At 35.2% G+C, this 17,116-nt stretch overlaps 1 protein-coding gene across 13 annotated transcripts in view; it reads left to right on the top strand.

Moving 5' to 3' along the window:
- Nucleotides 1-17,116, top strand: part of LOC136033171 (GRB10-interacting GYF protein 2-like) — a 461,255-nt gene that overhangs the window by 62,187 nt on the left and 381,952 nt on the right. The window contains exons 4-5 of one of the 13 annotated variants that reach the window (XR_010618872.1): nucleotides 468-640; nucleotides 12,350-12,551. The exons of 10 other annotated variants lie outside the window; for them this stretch is intronic. The gene's annotated coding sequence lies outside the window, so the exon portion shown is untranslated. Of the gene's footprint in view, nucleotides 1-467; nucleotides 641-12,349; nucleotides 12,552-17,116 lie in introns of those variants that run through there. 2 more of the 13 variants (XR_010618875.1, XR_010618871.1) reach the window with 2 other exon arrangements.

The raw sequence follows: 17,116 nt of genomic DNA, 5'->3' as shown, positions 1-17,116 counted from the left end.
CTCCACTCTAGACGTTTTCCAAGATTTTAGCCCCCCCCCCCAACACTCTCCAGTGTCACCGGATCTGGTCGGGATTTAAAATAAGAGCTCTGAGACACGATATCCTTACAAATATCGAATTCCATAAAGATCCCATTCCTAAGTTAAAAATACTTTATTTTTTTCCGAATTAACCGGCCCCCCACTCCCGCCCCATATGATCAAATCAGGAAAAATGTCTATTTCTAATTTAATCATGTCCGGTCCCTGATACGCCTGCCGAATTTCATCGTCCTAGCTTACCTGGAAGTGCCTTAAGTAGCAAAACTGGGACAGACAGACCGACAGAATTTGCGATCGCTATCACTTGGTTAATACCAAGTGCCATAAAAACTCAATAACACCAATTACTGCTGAATTATTGGCGCCCCCTCGAGCGCGGTGTTTAAGGGCAAGACTTGCCTGACATCTATTTTTTCTCTTCGTAGAAGAATCTTCTTTGGGATTATCGAATGTCAGCCATTGTTTTATAACATCCAGGAAGCCTCATCCGCTAACACCAGACAGATTTGAGCAAGCAACACTCGTCCCTAAGACAGAGGGGAGAGTCATCCATTGCTCACCAGCCATCAGGGAAAAGCTTCCTCAGACCCAAACTACCGTACGTCTTTTTGCCTCATAGAATTGATCCTCAAGAGGTCTTTGGGGGGGGGGGGGATAAACCCCATTCCTGGCTTTATTTGGGTAATAATTACTAGTTTCTATATACCCAGTTTTATAACTGTGCTTTTGTGTGGAAAAATAAGAGAAAATGAAGCTCTTCAAAAGTCGCATATAGGGTAAGTTTGCCATGATGATTCGCCTATTTTTGTCTTTTGTTTTTTGTAAGTTGTGTGTTTCTTATTATTATTATTATGGGTAGAGTCAAAAGACTGAGTCGAGGGTAAGGCCAGAAAGGTCCATTGCCTCCACATAAAAAAAACAATAGAATCAATAATTGCTGGATTATTGGTGGCCCCTCGAGTGCGGTATCTAGAGACAGGGCTTGCCTAACCTCTATTTTGTTTCTCTTTGTAAAAGAGTCTTCTCGAGTATTACCATCCTGAAAGCCCCACTCGCTAGATTCAGAACGAAGCTGGGGCAAGCACCCTCAGAACCAGAACTAAGGTATGATTTTGTGCCTCTTAGAATTGATCCTCAAGGAGTCTTAAGGGGGAGAAGTGACCCCATTATGGTATTGATTTTAGCAACCATTACTAGTTCCGTTGAGTCCAGTTTTGACACTGTGCCCCACAAGATAGCTTGCCTCATGGCAAAACGGCTAGTGGCTGGACGGTGACGTAGGCTTTTTCCTGTACCCACTACTCCCAGGGACACAACGAGACGGTTGCCACCACTTTCACCCGATTCGTGATGAGGGAATCTAAATTATGGTCCCTAAAGGGCGTCCGAAATCTTTATTTTTACGATTTACTCTTAATTTTTTTTTTTTTATCCTACAATTTATCTGTTGTTTTTTTTATCAGAAGTTCTGAATTCAGAGTTGAAATGATAACACACCCATTGAAAGCTCATCAAAGGAACACTAAATCTTAAAGTTATCTACATTTTCAACAACTAATTCCTTCTTCAATAATTTTACTATTTTCTCTGTTTTTATGAAGTTGTGAAATAGGAATATTTGTTCGGGAGTTACTCCGAATTAAAATGGTAGCACACCCATTGAAAGCTCCCGAAAGATTCCCAACTTCTTGACGTTTTTACTATCTGTCCTATAACTTATTTTATTTTTTACTTAATTCACCAATTCTGTTGCTTGTTTTCTTCGAGGACTTCGGACAATTACCCCGAGTTTAAATGGTATCACAACTATGGATCATAAAGAACGTCCGAAACCTCCAAGGTTTTAAGATCCTTCCTATTTTCTACTTTATTTTCTATAAAATTCATTGAAACATTTGAAAAAAAAAAATGGTATTTCCCATTTTAAACTGATTAGACATAAATTAATTTCAGTCACTTAAATTATTAAATTAGAAAACAAGTTTTTTCAACTGAAAGTAAGGAACAACTTTAAACTTAAAATGAACGGAAATTATTACGTATATGAAGGGGGTATCCTCCACAACACCTAGCTCTTTACGCTAAAGTATTTTTGTACTTTTAAAAAAAGCTTCTTACTGTTGTAATTAAACAAGCATAGTGTTTTAGGAGTAGTTCTTAAGGAATTGGGACAGGAAACTTTAGGGTAAAGAGCGAGGTGTTGTGTACAGAGGTACGGGAAATCTGGCTACTCCTTCAAGGAAAAATCCCTCCTCCTCAAGGATTTATTATCTAGACAATTCAATTCATATGAAAATTTACACTGGACAAAGATCTCTTAACATCCCAATGCGCAAAATTGAGTCGGCAATGACAAAGTAAGACATAAGAAGAATTTTGTACAGGAATTCTGGCAAATTTCCCCAGTGTAAAATTTCCCCTGGCAAATTCACCCCCTGGAAACTTCCCTATCCTTGGAAAATCTCACCATCATTAAATCCCCTTTCCCTCCGGAAAATGTATGGATACTTCCCAGTAACAAACACTATAAGTAAACAGTGGGCAAATTTTCACTTTAAAGACCTTTCCTTAGGGGCTGTGATGGATAATAATATCTCCAAAGGCATAGTTATTCGGCCTTTCAACTAAGATAAACAAAATGGCTATCTTAATTTTGATCAGACGATTTTGAAAAAAAGCGATTTGGGAGGGGGCCTGGTTGCCCTCCAATTTTTTTAAATCACTTTAAAAAGACACTAGAACTTTTAATTTTCATTTGAATGAGCCCTCCCACGATTTTCTAGGACCACTGGGTCCATCATCCTTGAAAAAAAAACCATCCGTGATCTTAATTCTGGCAGAAAATACAAAATTCCACATTCTTTCAGATAGGCGCTTGAAACCTTTACAGTAAAGGTTTTACAGCAAAACTCGATGGTGTGATTTTATTAAGATTCTATTACTTTTAGGGGCTGTTTACTCCGTTTTTTTGAAAATCGGGCAAATTTTCTCATTCTAGCAACCTTTGATGGCCAAGACTAAACTTAGTTATATATTTGAAATCAGCATAAAATCCCGATTCATTTTATATGTCTATTGGTATCAAAATTCTGGTTTTTAGAGTTTCGGTTACTATTGAGCCGGGTCCCTCCTCACAGTTCGTTACCACCAGCCGTTTGAAAATTGCAGATTTAATGTATATCCCTTACTCTTTATGTTAATTTTTTCTGGTATCTATTGTTTTTTTAGTTTACAACGCTGTGTTGATTAATACTGGGGACGAGGTATTACCCCACAGATTAAGATATTTGGATACTTGGTCATCTCAGAATTTTTTGGGTGGGGAATTGGCCTTTTTTTGATTGCCAAAATGTTTCTAGATTAACGCTTCCTTTGTGTTGTTTTTATGCTTACTTTTTCAATTTTTAGCTTTCCATCTTATCTTAATCCTGGATCGCTCAAAAATTTTGCAATTAAATTAGATTATATTATTAATTAATTTACCAAAATATATTAATGAATCAGTTGAACATTTAATGGTCCTAATTTTTTTTTTCATTTTCTACTTAATTTGCCAATTCTGTTGTATTTTTCTTCGAAGTTAGGACCTGGATTAACGCCGTTTTTGTGTTATTTTTGCTTACATTTTTAAATTTTCTATCTTGTCTTAATGCTGGATTCATCAAATCTCACTTAGCTTATTTTGATGGTTTGGTATACGTTTTCTTCTTTAAGCATCCACGTTTTGCATAGTCAAATTATTTTCCAATACCTCTTTTCCAAAATGCCAGCTTATTTTGCACACATGTTTATTCTTAAAACCTGGAAGAAAACACTACTTCTGTCCAGTCCTTTAGCTATGTTTCTTGAATTTTTTTTTGGATGGAGGGGGAGGGTCTAGTAAGCAATTTATTTGCTATCTAAGTTTCGATGCTGACGCAATGAGTCATACGTAAACATCTTTTTTTTTTCTTTACTGATTAAGCATATAGAAACCATATCACCAATGATTTCTATCTCAATGGGACATTATCCAATTTTACTGTTTATCATATTATTCAATTAGCAATACTGGTTGCACTTCTTTATGAAGGGGGAGGGTCATGTATGTATCAAATATAAGTCAATCGGTCAATATTGGTCTGAAGTATAATAGTCAATTGAATAGATTTCCCGTAACTAATAGCTTTTAGGCGTGTTGTTTCAATCTAGCCAAAAAGTGCATTGTAGCTATATTTCATTTTTAAAGCCCTACTGTGAATTATGTTACTACTGTGAATACTGTGAGTCTGTGAATCATGTTAGTTGTGTTCTTCTTTCATTCAGCTATTTAGAGGAGGGGTTGTACATTTGTAACTGATAAACATTTATTTTAATAACTAAACCTCGGTTTTAAGAGGTGAGCAATCATCTATATGTATGATTATTTAAACTTTATGTTTTAACCTTTTTCCGATTTTTAGACAATCTCAGTAAAAAAAAACCTAATTATTAACAAACTGATTATTTTACGGATTAATTGAACTGATATTCTGTAATATATGTCAAATCAGTCTGTCTATTTGTACTCGAAGGTGCAAGATGAGGGTGAACTTATCCTTCTAGAGTCCAAATGAGAACTTTTTTATGGTACTTGGTATTAACCAAGTGACATATAGCGATCGAAAATTCTGCCCGTCTGTCGGTCCCGGTTTTGCTACTTTAGGCACTTCCAGGTAAGCTAGGACAATGAAATTGGCAGGCGTATCAGGGACTGGATCAGATTAAACTAGAAATAGTCGTTTTTCCGATTTGGCCATCTGGGGGGGGGGAGTAGGGGGCCGGTTAATTCGGAAAAATAAAGAAAAATAAAAGTATTTTTAGTTAACGAATGGGTGATGGGATCTTAATGAACTTTGATATTTGGAAGGATATCGTGTCTCAGAGCTTTTATTTTAAATCCCGACCAGATCCGGTGACATTGGGGGAAGTTGGAGGGGGGAACCTAAAATGTTGGAGGGGGGAGTCTTAAGGGGGAGAATTGACCCCATTCTGGTCTTGGTTTTAGCAACCATTACTAGTTCCGTTGAGTCCAGTTTTGACACTGCCCCACAAGATAGCTTGCCTCATGGCAAAACGGCTAGTGGCTGGACGGTGACGTAGGCTTCTTCCTGTACCCACTACTCCCAGGGACACAACGAGACGGTTGCCACCACTTCCACCCGAGTCGTGAAGAGGGAATCTAAATTATGGTCCCTAAAGGGTGTTCGAAATCTATATTTTTACCATTTGCTCTTTATTTTTTTCTTTTATCCTACAATTTATCTGTTTTTTTTTTTTTTTTTTTTTTTTTTTATCAGAAGTTCTGAATTCAGAGTTAAAATGATAACACACCCATTGAAAGCTCATCAAAGGAACACTAAATCTTAAAGTTTTCTACATTTTCAATAACTAATTCCTTCTTCAATAATTTTCCTATTTTCTCTGTGTTTATGAAGTTGTGAAAAAGGAATATTTGTTCGGGAGTTACTCCGAATTAAAATGGTAGCACACTCCTTGAAAGCTCCCGAAAGATTCCCAACTTCTTGACGTTTTTACTATCTGTCCTATAACTTATATTATTTTTCACTTAATTCACCAATTCTGTTGCTTTTTTTCTTCAAGGACCTCGGACATTATCCCGAGTTTAAATGGTATCACAACTATGGATCATAAAGAACGTCCGAAACCTCCAAGGTTTTAAGATCCTTCCTATTTTCTGTTTTATTTTCTATAAAATTCATTGAAACATTTGAAAAAAAAATAACGAATTTCACATTTTAAACTGATTAAACATAAATTAATTTCAGTCACTTAAATTATTAAATTAAAAAACAAGTTTTTTCAACTGAAAGTAAGGAACAATTTTAAACTTAAAATGAACAGAAAATATTACGTATATGAAGGGGGTATCCTCCACAACACCTAGCTCTTTACGCTAAAGTATTTTAGTACTTTTAAAAAAAGCTTCTTACTGTTGTAATTAAATAAACATAGTGTTTCAGGAGTAGTCCTTAGGAGATATACGAGAAAAAACTAAAAAACTAGATTTAGAAACATTTACGGCAAGTTAAATCAAACCAAATTGAAAGGACCTCGAAGAGGTCCACTAACTGTGTACGAACCTCATCCTCTGTTCCCCCAGAAGTAAAAAGAGTGGTATCATCGGCAAAAGTAATAAGAAAATCCGAGGTTGGCAACGTATGGTTATGGGTACGGGAGAATGTTGGACGACATAGATGACAGCAATAAAGAGGTTCTAACTGTAAAAAAATGCATAAAGAGGTTCTAACTGTAAATTAAAAGCAGTACTGGCACTAAAATTGACCCTTGAGGGACCCCCTTGTCAACACTTGATGGTGAGCGAAAAAGCGGATCAAAAACAAATTATTCAACCAGACATGAAAGACTTGAACCAAAATAACACACTACCTCTTACGTCAAAATAAGAAAGTTCTCAGAGAAGAACACATTGGGTTAAAGAATCAAAGGCTTTACGAACATCCCGGAAACAAAGCAACAGGAATCAAAAGGGAGTCTAGTGCAGGGTGAAGATAATTCAGTAGAACTGCACAAGCATGCTCAGTTGAATTTTTTAATCGAAAACCAAATTGAAAATCGTGAAAAAAATCTTTAGAAGTAAGAAAATTATCAAGACGAGAAAGCATCGCTTTCTCGAATGTTTTGCTAAACAAAGGCAATAAAGAAATTGGCCGATAATTGGCTGGATCATTTTTTGCCCCCTTCCCCCCGCCCCTTATATAATGTGATGACTCGAGCCCGCTTGTGACTACTCGGGAAAATACCATGCTGAAAGGAGAGGTTAATAAGTTTTATTGAAGGAAGTATGACCTTATTTACATTAGTAGAAATATTATCAGGGTCGGACGATAAAATATTTTTCAATCCCAGAATAATTTTAGTAATTTCTATCTCCGTCGCTAGTTCCAAAAACCTTGATTTAATACAAGGTGGCCCAAGATAAGACCTGAAATTGGATCTTGAAGGAGAAGAACTAACAACCGAAGCGGTCCTTTTACCAATATTCGGAAAATATGAAGTAAATGCATTTTGAATATTCAGCTCACCCTCGATAATTTTACCATCGAGATCCAAAAAAGAAGGAACTGACGGAGACTGAAGAGAGGGCGTAAGGACAGAATTTATAACCTGCCAAGTTTTGCGAGTATCTTTAATGCAATCTGAAAAACAATTAAAATAAAACTAGGATTTTGCCTTTCGACACACAGAATTGTAAATTTTAAATCACGGAAAGCAAATAACTTTCCTGGAGGGACTAGCAGAGTTAAAGGCTCTCCAGAGTTTATTAATTCTCATACAGCTCCTATGGAGACCATGGATTTAGAGGAAAGGCCTTAATAATGGTAGATGGTAATAAGATTATCCCCATTACCTCTAGCTATTAATGTCAGGTGATTGATTTTCTTTAAACGATAATTTCGACTGGAACTTCGGTTGGCCTCATAAAATATAATAGGAAATGCCTTCTTATTCTTGCGACTAGAAGGTGAAACAGAGCAAATATCAAAGACAGCTTCTTTAATACTCATAAAAAATATTAAATAAATGGTAAAAATTAGAATCACTCTCAAAATCACCCCAAGATATTTCTGCCAATCTTGACCTAAGAAGTGTCAATTCCACTTCACCAAAGCTAAAAGGCCTCTTACCAGACTAACTAGTCCTCTCAATAGTCAGTTATCAAAATAGTATCTAGAATAAACAGGGAAATGATTAGAAATGTCACTCACTAAAACATAATTTTGTATCAAGATAGACGTACAGAAAATATTGTCAATCAGAGATTATGTACTCTGTTATCCGAGATAGGGTACATATAGAAGGTAAAGTACCTGCGGCAAGCATGGACGAAAGAAAATCCAAAGATACGGAAGGTAAAGATAGCTTTGGTGAAGTGTCAATTCCACTTCACCAAAGCTAAAAGGCCTCTTACCAGACTAACTAGTCCTCTCAATAGTCAGTTATCAAAATAGTATCTAGAATAAACAGGGAAATGATTAGAATTGTCACTCACTAAAACATAATTTTGTATCAAGATAGACGTACAGAGAATATTGTCAATCAGAGATGATGTACTCTGTTATCCGAGATAGGGTACATATAGAAGGTAAAGTACCTGCGGCAAGCATGGACGAAAGAAAATCCAAAGACACTGAAGACCTTATATCCATCAAATTTATATTAAAATCTCCCATAACAATTAACTCAGTCGACTGTTCGATTATGGTTTCCTGTAGATCATTAAGGATGCGTAGAAACAGAGGAATAGATCCACTTGGAGATCGATAAATAATCTCAGTCTCCACATTCAATATTTCTGGTAGATTCATTCTAAGAGAATATGGGACATATTCCCTTGTATAGAAATATACAAGGCAAGACCACCCTTATGCATCTTTTGTCGACTTAGCCCCTCCATCTTATAACCTTGCAAATCCAAAAGCATATCATTATTAGAATCTAAGAAAGTCTCACATAAATCAACAATATCAGAAATTATCTGTTTTAGATGGTCAATTGAGGAACAAGGACCTTGAATATTCAAATGGAGCACTGAAAAATATTCATCCCGTTTGGCAGCCTCCCTTACATTAGAAACATATTTACTCGTTACTGAGGGGTTCATTGTCGTCAAATCACTATTAACATACCCAATAGAATTATTAATCATGCTTAAAACATAAAGGGTTATTTTCTAGCTAAAAAAGGCGTCCTTCAATTGGGCGCGTACCTGATTTGCCAGTAAAAAGAGACAACAAATCTTAGATATGGCATTAAATCATAAAATATACACGCAAAAAAAAATAAAAAAAAATAAATAAAAGTGTGTAAACCCAATCTGCGAATGATCAAATTTTCCGTATCATCCATTGACCAGGTGGTTTAGTTAAAATGTGCCCGCGGTCAGTCCACACATTAAATTTACCGAAACAATCTCTTGCCGCATTTAAATCTTCACGGCGCTTTTTTGTAAGCGATTCGGACAAAAATATTCCACTTTTTGCTAGTTTAATCTTTGCTTTGAAAACAATTCGAGCTTTTTCGCCATTCACCATTTCACCATTCACCATTTTCACCATTTCTGAAGTGTATTAGCACTGACCATACTTTAAACTGATCGTTAGAGACATTCAAACTAAATCGATAAACATTTACAATATTATTGGCTTAAAAACCAGGGACCAGCATCTTGTCTTTAATGATAACTAGTATTTCTTTCTTTAGTTCATTTCCAGGCCTCTGCTTTACTGCATCCATCACTAAGAAATCCAACATCCTTTCTTGTTGAAAATCTTCCACTTTCGATTCCAATGACAAAATCCTACTTTCCAAGATTTTAACCATTGCAAATAGTCTTTTGAGCGATTTTTCTATTTCATGAAATTTTGGGTTGTGAACAATGGAAATGGCATCGTGTTTTTTTTTTTTTTTTTTTTTTTTTTTTTTTTTTTTTTTTTTTATTATTATTATTATTATTAGAGTATCAATTGATTGATTTGCTGTATCAGGATCTGATAGTTTAGCCTTAACTAGACGGGAAATCTCAAATTTAAGATTCGCTCTTATGCGATTTAATTTATCCTGGGTAAAAGATATTTTTTGTAGGATTAGGTTAGGTGCCAGTGAATCTTCTGTAATACTGCCCTAGGTTCTACTGCCCTAGCAATGATGATCCAATATATTTCTTAATTATCAAATATATTGGACAACTTTCCAATATATTCACCACTAGCAAATACATTGGATGATTTTCCAATATATTTTGCGAATTCAAGCGTGATTAACAGTGAAGCCTCCGAAAGAAACTGCCCTAGTAATGATGAAGCATGGACGGTTAATAGATATACATATCTATTAACAAATGAACTAACCTCCTTTCCATACAATCCCTATAAGGGGGGAATTTTTACCAGGTTTTTCTTCTCACTCAATTGGACTATCTGTCTTGGCTTTTTCTACAAATAGCCATGACTTGGTGCCCACAACTATTTATTCTGCAAAACGCTCGTTGGGTTTAATGCTAGATAAGGTGATGACGATTTATAAATGTCTGGAAACGAACCCAATTTGGTAAATGCGTTACCAACATCTTTTTCCGTCCTTTTGTGAGCACTAAGGTTATTCGAGAGGAATTTCAAATTAGTCTCTGCATCTCTGCCACTTGGTGCTCGGAGAGATTGCCGTAGCAAAAGACTGTATATCTTGATATTCCTTTAGCACCAGTTTTTGACTGCAAAACAAGTGCAGGCCAAGTGGAATAACCTTTGAAGATAGCGAGAACAATATCAAAAGTCTTGAATTTTAGTTCAAAGTCATAGCAATAAGAATAAATAATTACTAATCTTTGAGTGGGGCAAGAAACCCAAGTATTCCAATGCACGAATCAGATGATAATAGTGCCGAATACTAACTCAGATTCACAACCATACATTCTTCCTTTTCTCCTTCTGTCTTTTTTTTTTTTTTTTTTTTTTTTTTTTTTTTTTTTTTTTTTTTTTTTTTTTTTTTTTGTGCTGTAGCATTGGTGATTTCTCTTTTCATTATAATCCTTAATCCGTAATCACATACAAGTTTATAAATTCATCTAACAAGTTTCAATTGTAAGTTCAAAACTGACTCATTTGTTATTTATTTCGAAAAGGTACAGAGTTCTACCGGCTATGAGGGGGTTCACCCCCTTGTAAATACCTCGCTCTGTACACTAAAGCTTACATTTTGTCCCAATTCCTTAAGAATTGCCCCTGAATCACAAAGGCCGTAGAATAAATAGTTGAAATTAATGAAATTACTTTAGCGTAAAGAGCAAGGTGTTAGAAGGAGGTGAACCCCTCATATGTGTAATAATTTCTGTTCGTTTTAAGTTTTAATGCTGCTCCTTACTTTCAGTCGAAAAAAACTTTTTCGTATTTTTTTCAATGCTTTTTAAAAAAAAATACTAAAAAACCCTGCGGCCCTTTCATGGAAATTTTCTTTCACCATAAAAACTCCTCAATGGAAAGTTCTCCCGCATAAACCATTCCCCTCTCCTCTCCCCCAACCAAAAATTCCCCGAAAGCGCCTGTACACTTTCCAATATCCATTACAATATGTAAACGCTTGTCAAAGTTGGTAACTTGGCAGTCCCTCCCACGGGGACTGTGGGGGAGTAAGTCGTTCCTAAAGACGAAGTTATTAGGTTTTTCGACTGTGCTGAATAAAATGGCTATCTCAGAATTTTGATTTGGTGACTTTGGGGAAAAATTAGTGTGGGAGGGGACCTAGGTGCCCTCCGAGTTTTTTGGGTACTTAAAAAGGGCACTAGAACTTTTAATTTCCGGTAGAATGAGCCCTCGCGACATTCTAGGACCACTGGGTTGATACAATCACCCCTGAGAAAAAAAAAACAAAGAAACAAACACGCATCCGTGATCTGTCTTGTGGCAAAAAACACAAAATTCCACATATTTGTGAATAGGAGCTCGAAACTTCTACTGTATGGTTGTCTGATACGCAACATCTGATGGTGTGATTTTTGATAAGATTCCATGAATTCTAAGGGATGTATCCTCCTATTTCTAAAATAAGGCACATTTCCTCAGACTCGTAACTTTTTATGGGTAAATCTAAAGTTGATGAAACTTATATATTTAAAATCAGCATTAAATGCGATTCTTTTGATGTAACTATTGTTATAAAAATTCCGTTTTTTAGAGTTTTGGTTACTATTGAGCCGGGTCGCTCCTTACTTACAGTTCGTTACCACGAACTGTTTGATAATGAGCGAAAGGTTGAGATGGCTAGGGCACGTTCTGCGGAAGAAAGATGACAGATTGCCGAAGATTGTTCTTTCGGTCAACCATCTATGGCTAAACAGAAATCAGGTCGTCCGCAGTTAGGGTGGGAGTATGTCATAAAGAAAGATTTAAGGGAAACGGGAACGTTCTGGGAGGATGTAAAGAGGGGGACATTGAATGGATTGGGATGAGCAGCTTTTGTAGCTGTGTTTGCCTCAGGTGGCTCGGTGCTGCGGTTAACTGTTAGCAGTAGTAGTAGTAATTAATTACACTTCCATTATATATAATTTAGTTGGATGTAAGTGTCTAGTTATAATTAATTAATTAATTTATTTATTTAATTTAAGTAATTTTTAATTAATCATGTTTATTTTTTTGCTTAAGCGAGAAAATAATAGATACGACCCTTAGGCGTTATAGTGATGATATATTCTGTAGTTTTTATATATTATTTGTGATATTTAAATTCTTATTTGAGTTATTTCTTTTTTTAGTTGACTCCTTGTATGGGGGATTTGGCGCTGCTAAAAAAGGACCGTAAAATTGCAGGAATTTTGGTCAAACTGATCAGCTGTCATTCTTAATGATGTTATCAAAGTCTTTGGAAATAAAATTGAAGATTGAAAATTGTTTCAAAGTGCCCTTTCATGTTTTTTATACATCTTGGGTTTTTAATATAATATTTGACGTACTCTGTATGGTGCCGTGTCTGTTAATGCTTTAACTTACGTTTTCAGAAGTAGTAGAACAATTTTATTAGAAATAAACATTTCCTAATCAATAGCACAACATAAGTGAAGCTTGCGAGGCTGTGCTAAATTCAATGAAAATAAAGGTACTATAAAGAAAATAAAGAATATGGATACTTCTGTACTTTTTTAAATTCATATATACTTTGGACTGTGTGTTCGTGTAAAGGCTGAAAGACCAGCTAAAACAATGAGAAGAAATCTTCTTTTTAAATCTGAAAACCATGACAATAGTTTTGTACTAAAGACCCCCCCCCCATACACACAAAAAAAAATCACGAAACTCAAATTTGAATGAGGGAATTATCATACCATGCGAGGTCCATTTTTGAGAGCCGAAGGACCAAGCTAGTCAGCGATGATTGGTTTAATAAAGCCTGCAAAGTAAGGTATTTGTAGAAATTAGTTGTTTTTTCTCTCCCTTTTTGGCTGTAAATATTGCCAAATATATTTTCTGCCAAAATATTGAAATTTTTTCTTTGTGAAGGTGGAATCTGCATAAATTGGGTCTTTAAAACTTTCATTTTCAAAGTAGGATTTTCCCTTTTAAGACGATGCAAACATAGTTTTTCTTTTTTTTATCCCCCTCCCTTGTTCTCCCAGAGAATTTCCCCGCAACTCCTCTACAGGTAAAATTGTGTGGCCAGAGCAATATTTAGACATAACAAGAATTTCCTATAGGAATTCTGCTATATCTCCTGCTTAAAATCTTCCCTGGAAATTTCAGTTGAAAACTGTGTCTTTCCCCAGGGAAAATCCTCCCCGTGCAGAAAATACCACCCCTCCTGAAAATGGTCTGTTTTCATCCCAATAACAAGCACTATATGTAAAAAATGGGCAATTTCTATTGCTTACATCCCCTTCCCCAAAGGCTGATGGGTCTTTTTGTCCCCAGCCTTCTGATTTTCATCAGACGTCTTCGGGGACAAAAGTTCCTGCGAGGGTTTTTTTTCGTTTTGCGAGAGGGTTTAGTCACCCATCTACTCCGCACTTACTATTTCTGAGTCTTTCCAACTTAAATTGCTCTAGATTCCCATTCAGTATTTTATACTAAACAAAAAGAAAGAAAACCATCAAAAATGGTGTTTTTAAAGGCTAAACAAAAATACAGAAGAAAACACAGAAAACGAATATTTCGAGAGAACAACCGCCTATCTTTTTCTAGCATTATTTAAAATAAAGCAATAAGAAAATAACTATGAAAAAGTTTTTTCAACTGAAAGTAAGGAGCAGCATTAAAACTTAAAACGAACAGAAATTATTACGCATATGATGGGCTCACCTTCTCCTAATACCTCGCTCTTTACGCTAAAGTATTTTTAGTAATTTCAACTATTTATTCTACGGCTTTTGTGAGTCAGGGGTCATTCTTAAGAAATTGGGACAAAATTTAAGCTTTAGTGTAAAATAGCGAGGTATTGAGGAGGGGATGAACCCCCCCCCCCATATATGTAATGAAAACATGAGAATACAGAAGTTCGTTACGTAAGCTAATTTGTAAGTGACGTATATCTTTTACTAATGAAAACATTCGTGAAAAATAAAAAAGTTCTAGTTGCCTTTTTAAGTAACCGAAAAATCGGAGGGCAACTAGGCCTCCTCCCCCGCTCCTTTTTTCTCAATATCATTCGGTCAAAACTATGAGAAAGCCATTTAGCCAAAAAAATAAATATGAAAATTTTGTTTTAATTATTCATCTGTGGAGAGCCAAAATCAAAACATGCATTGATTCAAAAACGTTCAGAAATTAAGCAAAAAAACAAATTTTTTAACGGAAAGTAAGGAGCGACATTAAAACTTAAAACGAACAAAAATTACTTCGTATATGAAAGGGACTGCTTCCTCAAGTTTTTTACTGTTTTAAAAAGTAGAGTTAAGAGAAAGAGTCAAACTTTAGCGTAAAGAGTGGGGCGTTGATGAGGAAGCAGCCCCTTTCATATACGAAGCAATTTCTGTTCGTTTTAAGTTTTAATGTCGCTCTTTACTCTCCGTTAAAAAAAAGACTTGTTTTTTATTTTTTATTTAATAATGAACTGAACCTATTAGTCCAGCGTCAATAGTTTAGGCTATTGGGGACATCTACATATTTCTAAATCTGTAGGGGTTGGAGCAGCTTATTTTTCATTTTTTTTTTTTTTTTTTCACTTAAATACAAAAAAGGTATTTTTAAATAACAATACCAATAAAAGAACTTTCCGAAATCTAGGGAGGAGGCAAAAAGTCAGTGATTACAAGACTAAACATTCTACTAGAGGGAAGCGAATTATTTCTTGAATTTGAAAGGTTTTGAACCTACCGGGTTTGAACCCCCTCCCCCTGAAATCTTTTCTGAATTATAAAAGTAAAAAATCTTTGTAACTGATTTTTTTTTGCATCTTGTAAAGTTTCCCCCCCCCCCCAAAAAAAAAATCCTGGATATGTCCTTGGGTAGAGGCACTACTAATTTATAATTACGATTTTTCTGCGAAGAATGGCGTTACCTCTGGTAGATAAGGGCCGCTTACTCTCCTCCACGCTGCCTGGTGTATGTTATTTTTGAAATTGGGTGTCCCTCATATAAGATCTGGATCCGGTTAAAGTTGAGCTTCTCCCCATAGCCTAGAAGATTGTTGGTAAAGTTCCATGATTCCAGGAAAGTTTCGTGGTGAGGAGACTTAAATAGAATGTTAAAATGTGGCGTCATAGAAAACGGATCTATTCTGGCATCACTTCTTTTGGGGAAATAAAAGACGAGCCCAAGAACTCGAAATCAGAATTAGACAAATAAAGTAACGGTTAAAGACGAATATTCCACATCTCACGCAAATATTTGATAAATTGCAATGAAAAAAGTGTTTTTTTGTCTTAATTTCTCATTCTAAAAACACCTTATTTTCGTCCATATTTTCTCCCTTTTAAGTCTATTTCTATCGTATGTGCAAAAAGAAACATTCCTAAGAATACTTTCAATTACAGCTATTTGCTTACTCCTCGGTATAGCACAAATTACACTCTAGCCTTTTTGGATATTTAGGGACGGCAAACTATTCTTATTTCTGGTACTTCACGCTCATCTTTAAGTTGTATAATGCAAAAGATTTCGTGAGAATTAAAAAGTAATTTTTGTAATTACTCGCTAATTAAAAAAAACAAATTACGAAATTGATTAATATTTAATTGCTTATATACCTTATATAAGCAATTATACCTCATTTCGTCCATATACATAAATTTTAATTGTCATATATGTCCATATACGAGGATGGTAAACTATTCTTATTTTTTGTAAATTAAGCTCATCTTAAGTTGTATAATGTAAAAGATTTTGTAAGAATTAAAAGGTAATACCTGTAATTACTAATTAATTAAGAAAAACAAACTACGAAATTGATTAATATTTGATTGCTTATATACCTTATGTAAGCAATTGTACCTTATTTCGTCCGTATACATAAATTTTAACTGCCATATACATCCATATACGAGGATGGCAAACTATTCTTATTTTTGTTAATTTAAGCTCATCTTAAGTTGTATAATGCAAAAGATTTTGTAAGAATTAAAAAATAATTCTTCTAATTACTAGCAAATTAAGAAAAATAAATTACAAAATTGATTAACATTTAATTGCTTATTTTTTGGTATAAATTAATAGCTTTTACTAAATTAATCAATATAATATATTAATTTAATTTTTATATAAATTTAAAATTAATTAAATATTTGATTTATTAATTCATTGGACAAAACACGAAAATGGTTAACTAAACATTTGTTACGAAAAACCAAAGTACTAAGGCTAGTTATAAGAACAAATTTCATGAAGAAGAGTCTGTGAACGATCGGGTCCCTTGACTTTCTGAAGTGGCTCCTGCTTTGCCCGAGCTGTAGTTCAAGTTTATGAGATTTTCGAATGACAGCCGCCTATACAAAATAAAACTCTATAATTGTGCCATCCCCCTCGGGTTGCTGATACCTTTAGTTCCTCTGATCCAGCATTGATCGAATTATACTTGTCAACAGTTCTACAACTCTCCAATTATGTGGCAATTAACAGAATATAAAATCGTTCAAAACAGTAACATATGTAGTATAGGGAGGAAATGCTTACCCTGATGATCTGACTATTTTTCTGTGTTTTGTAAGTTGTGGATTTGTTATTATTATCATGGGCAGAGTCAGGAGACTGAGCCGAGGCCCTGGCTAAAAAGACCCGGTGCCTCTGCACACACACACACAAAAAAAAACAATGGCACCAATCACTTCTTGGTTATTTGTGCCCCCTTGAGTGTAGTATTTAGAGACAGGGCTTGCCTTATATCTATTTTTTCTCTTTGTAAGTCTTCTTTGATAGTATTAATCAAGATGTCACCCATTGTTTTCCAACATCCTGAAAGTCCCATCTGTCAGCTCAAGACCGGCATGGACAGGCAACACTCGTACCTCAAGACCCAGGGAGGAGTCACCCACCACTCGCAATCTATCAGGGGTAAGCACCCTCCGAACCGGCACAAGAGTATATTTTTCGGCCTC

The sequence above is a fragment of the Artemia franciscana genome, chromosome 11 (genome assembly GCF_032884065.1).
Source record: "Artemia franciscana chromosome 11, ASM3288406v1, whole genome shotgun sequence".
Classification (NCBI taxonomy): Eukaryota; Metazoa; Arthropoda; class Branchiopoda; order Anostraca; family Artemiidae; genus Artemia; species Artemia franciscana.
The sequence above is the reverse complement of the archived record's forward strand: the minus strand, read 5'-3'. Positions and strand labels throughout refer to the sequence as shown.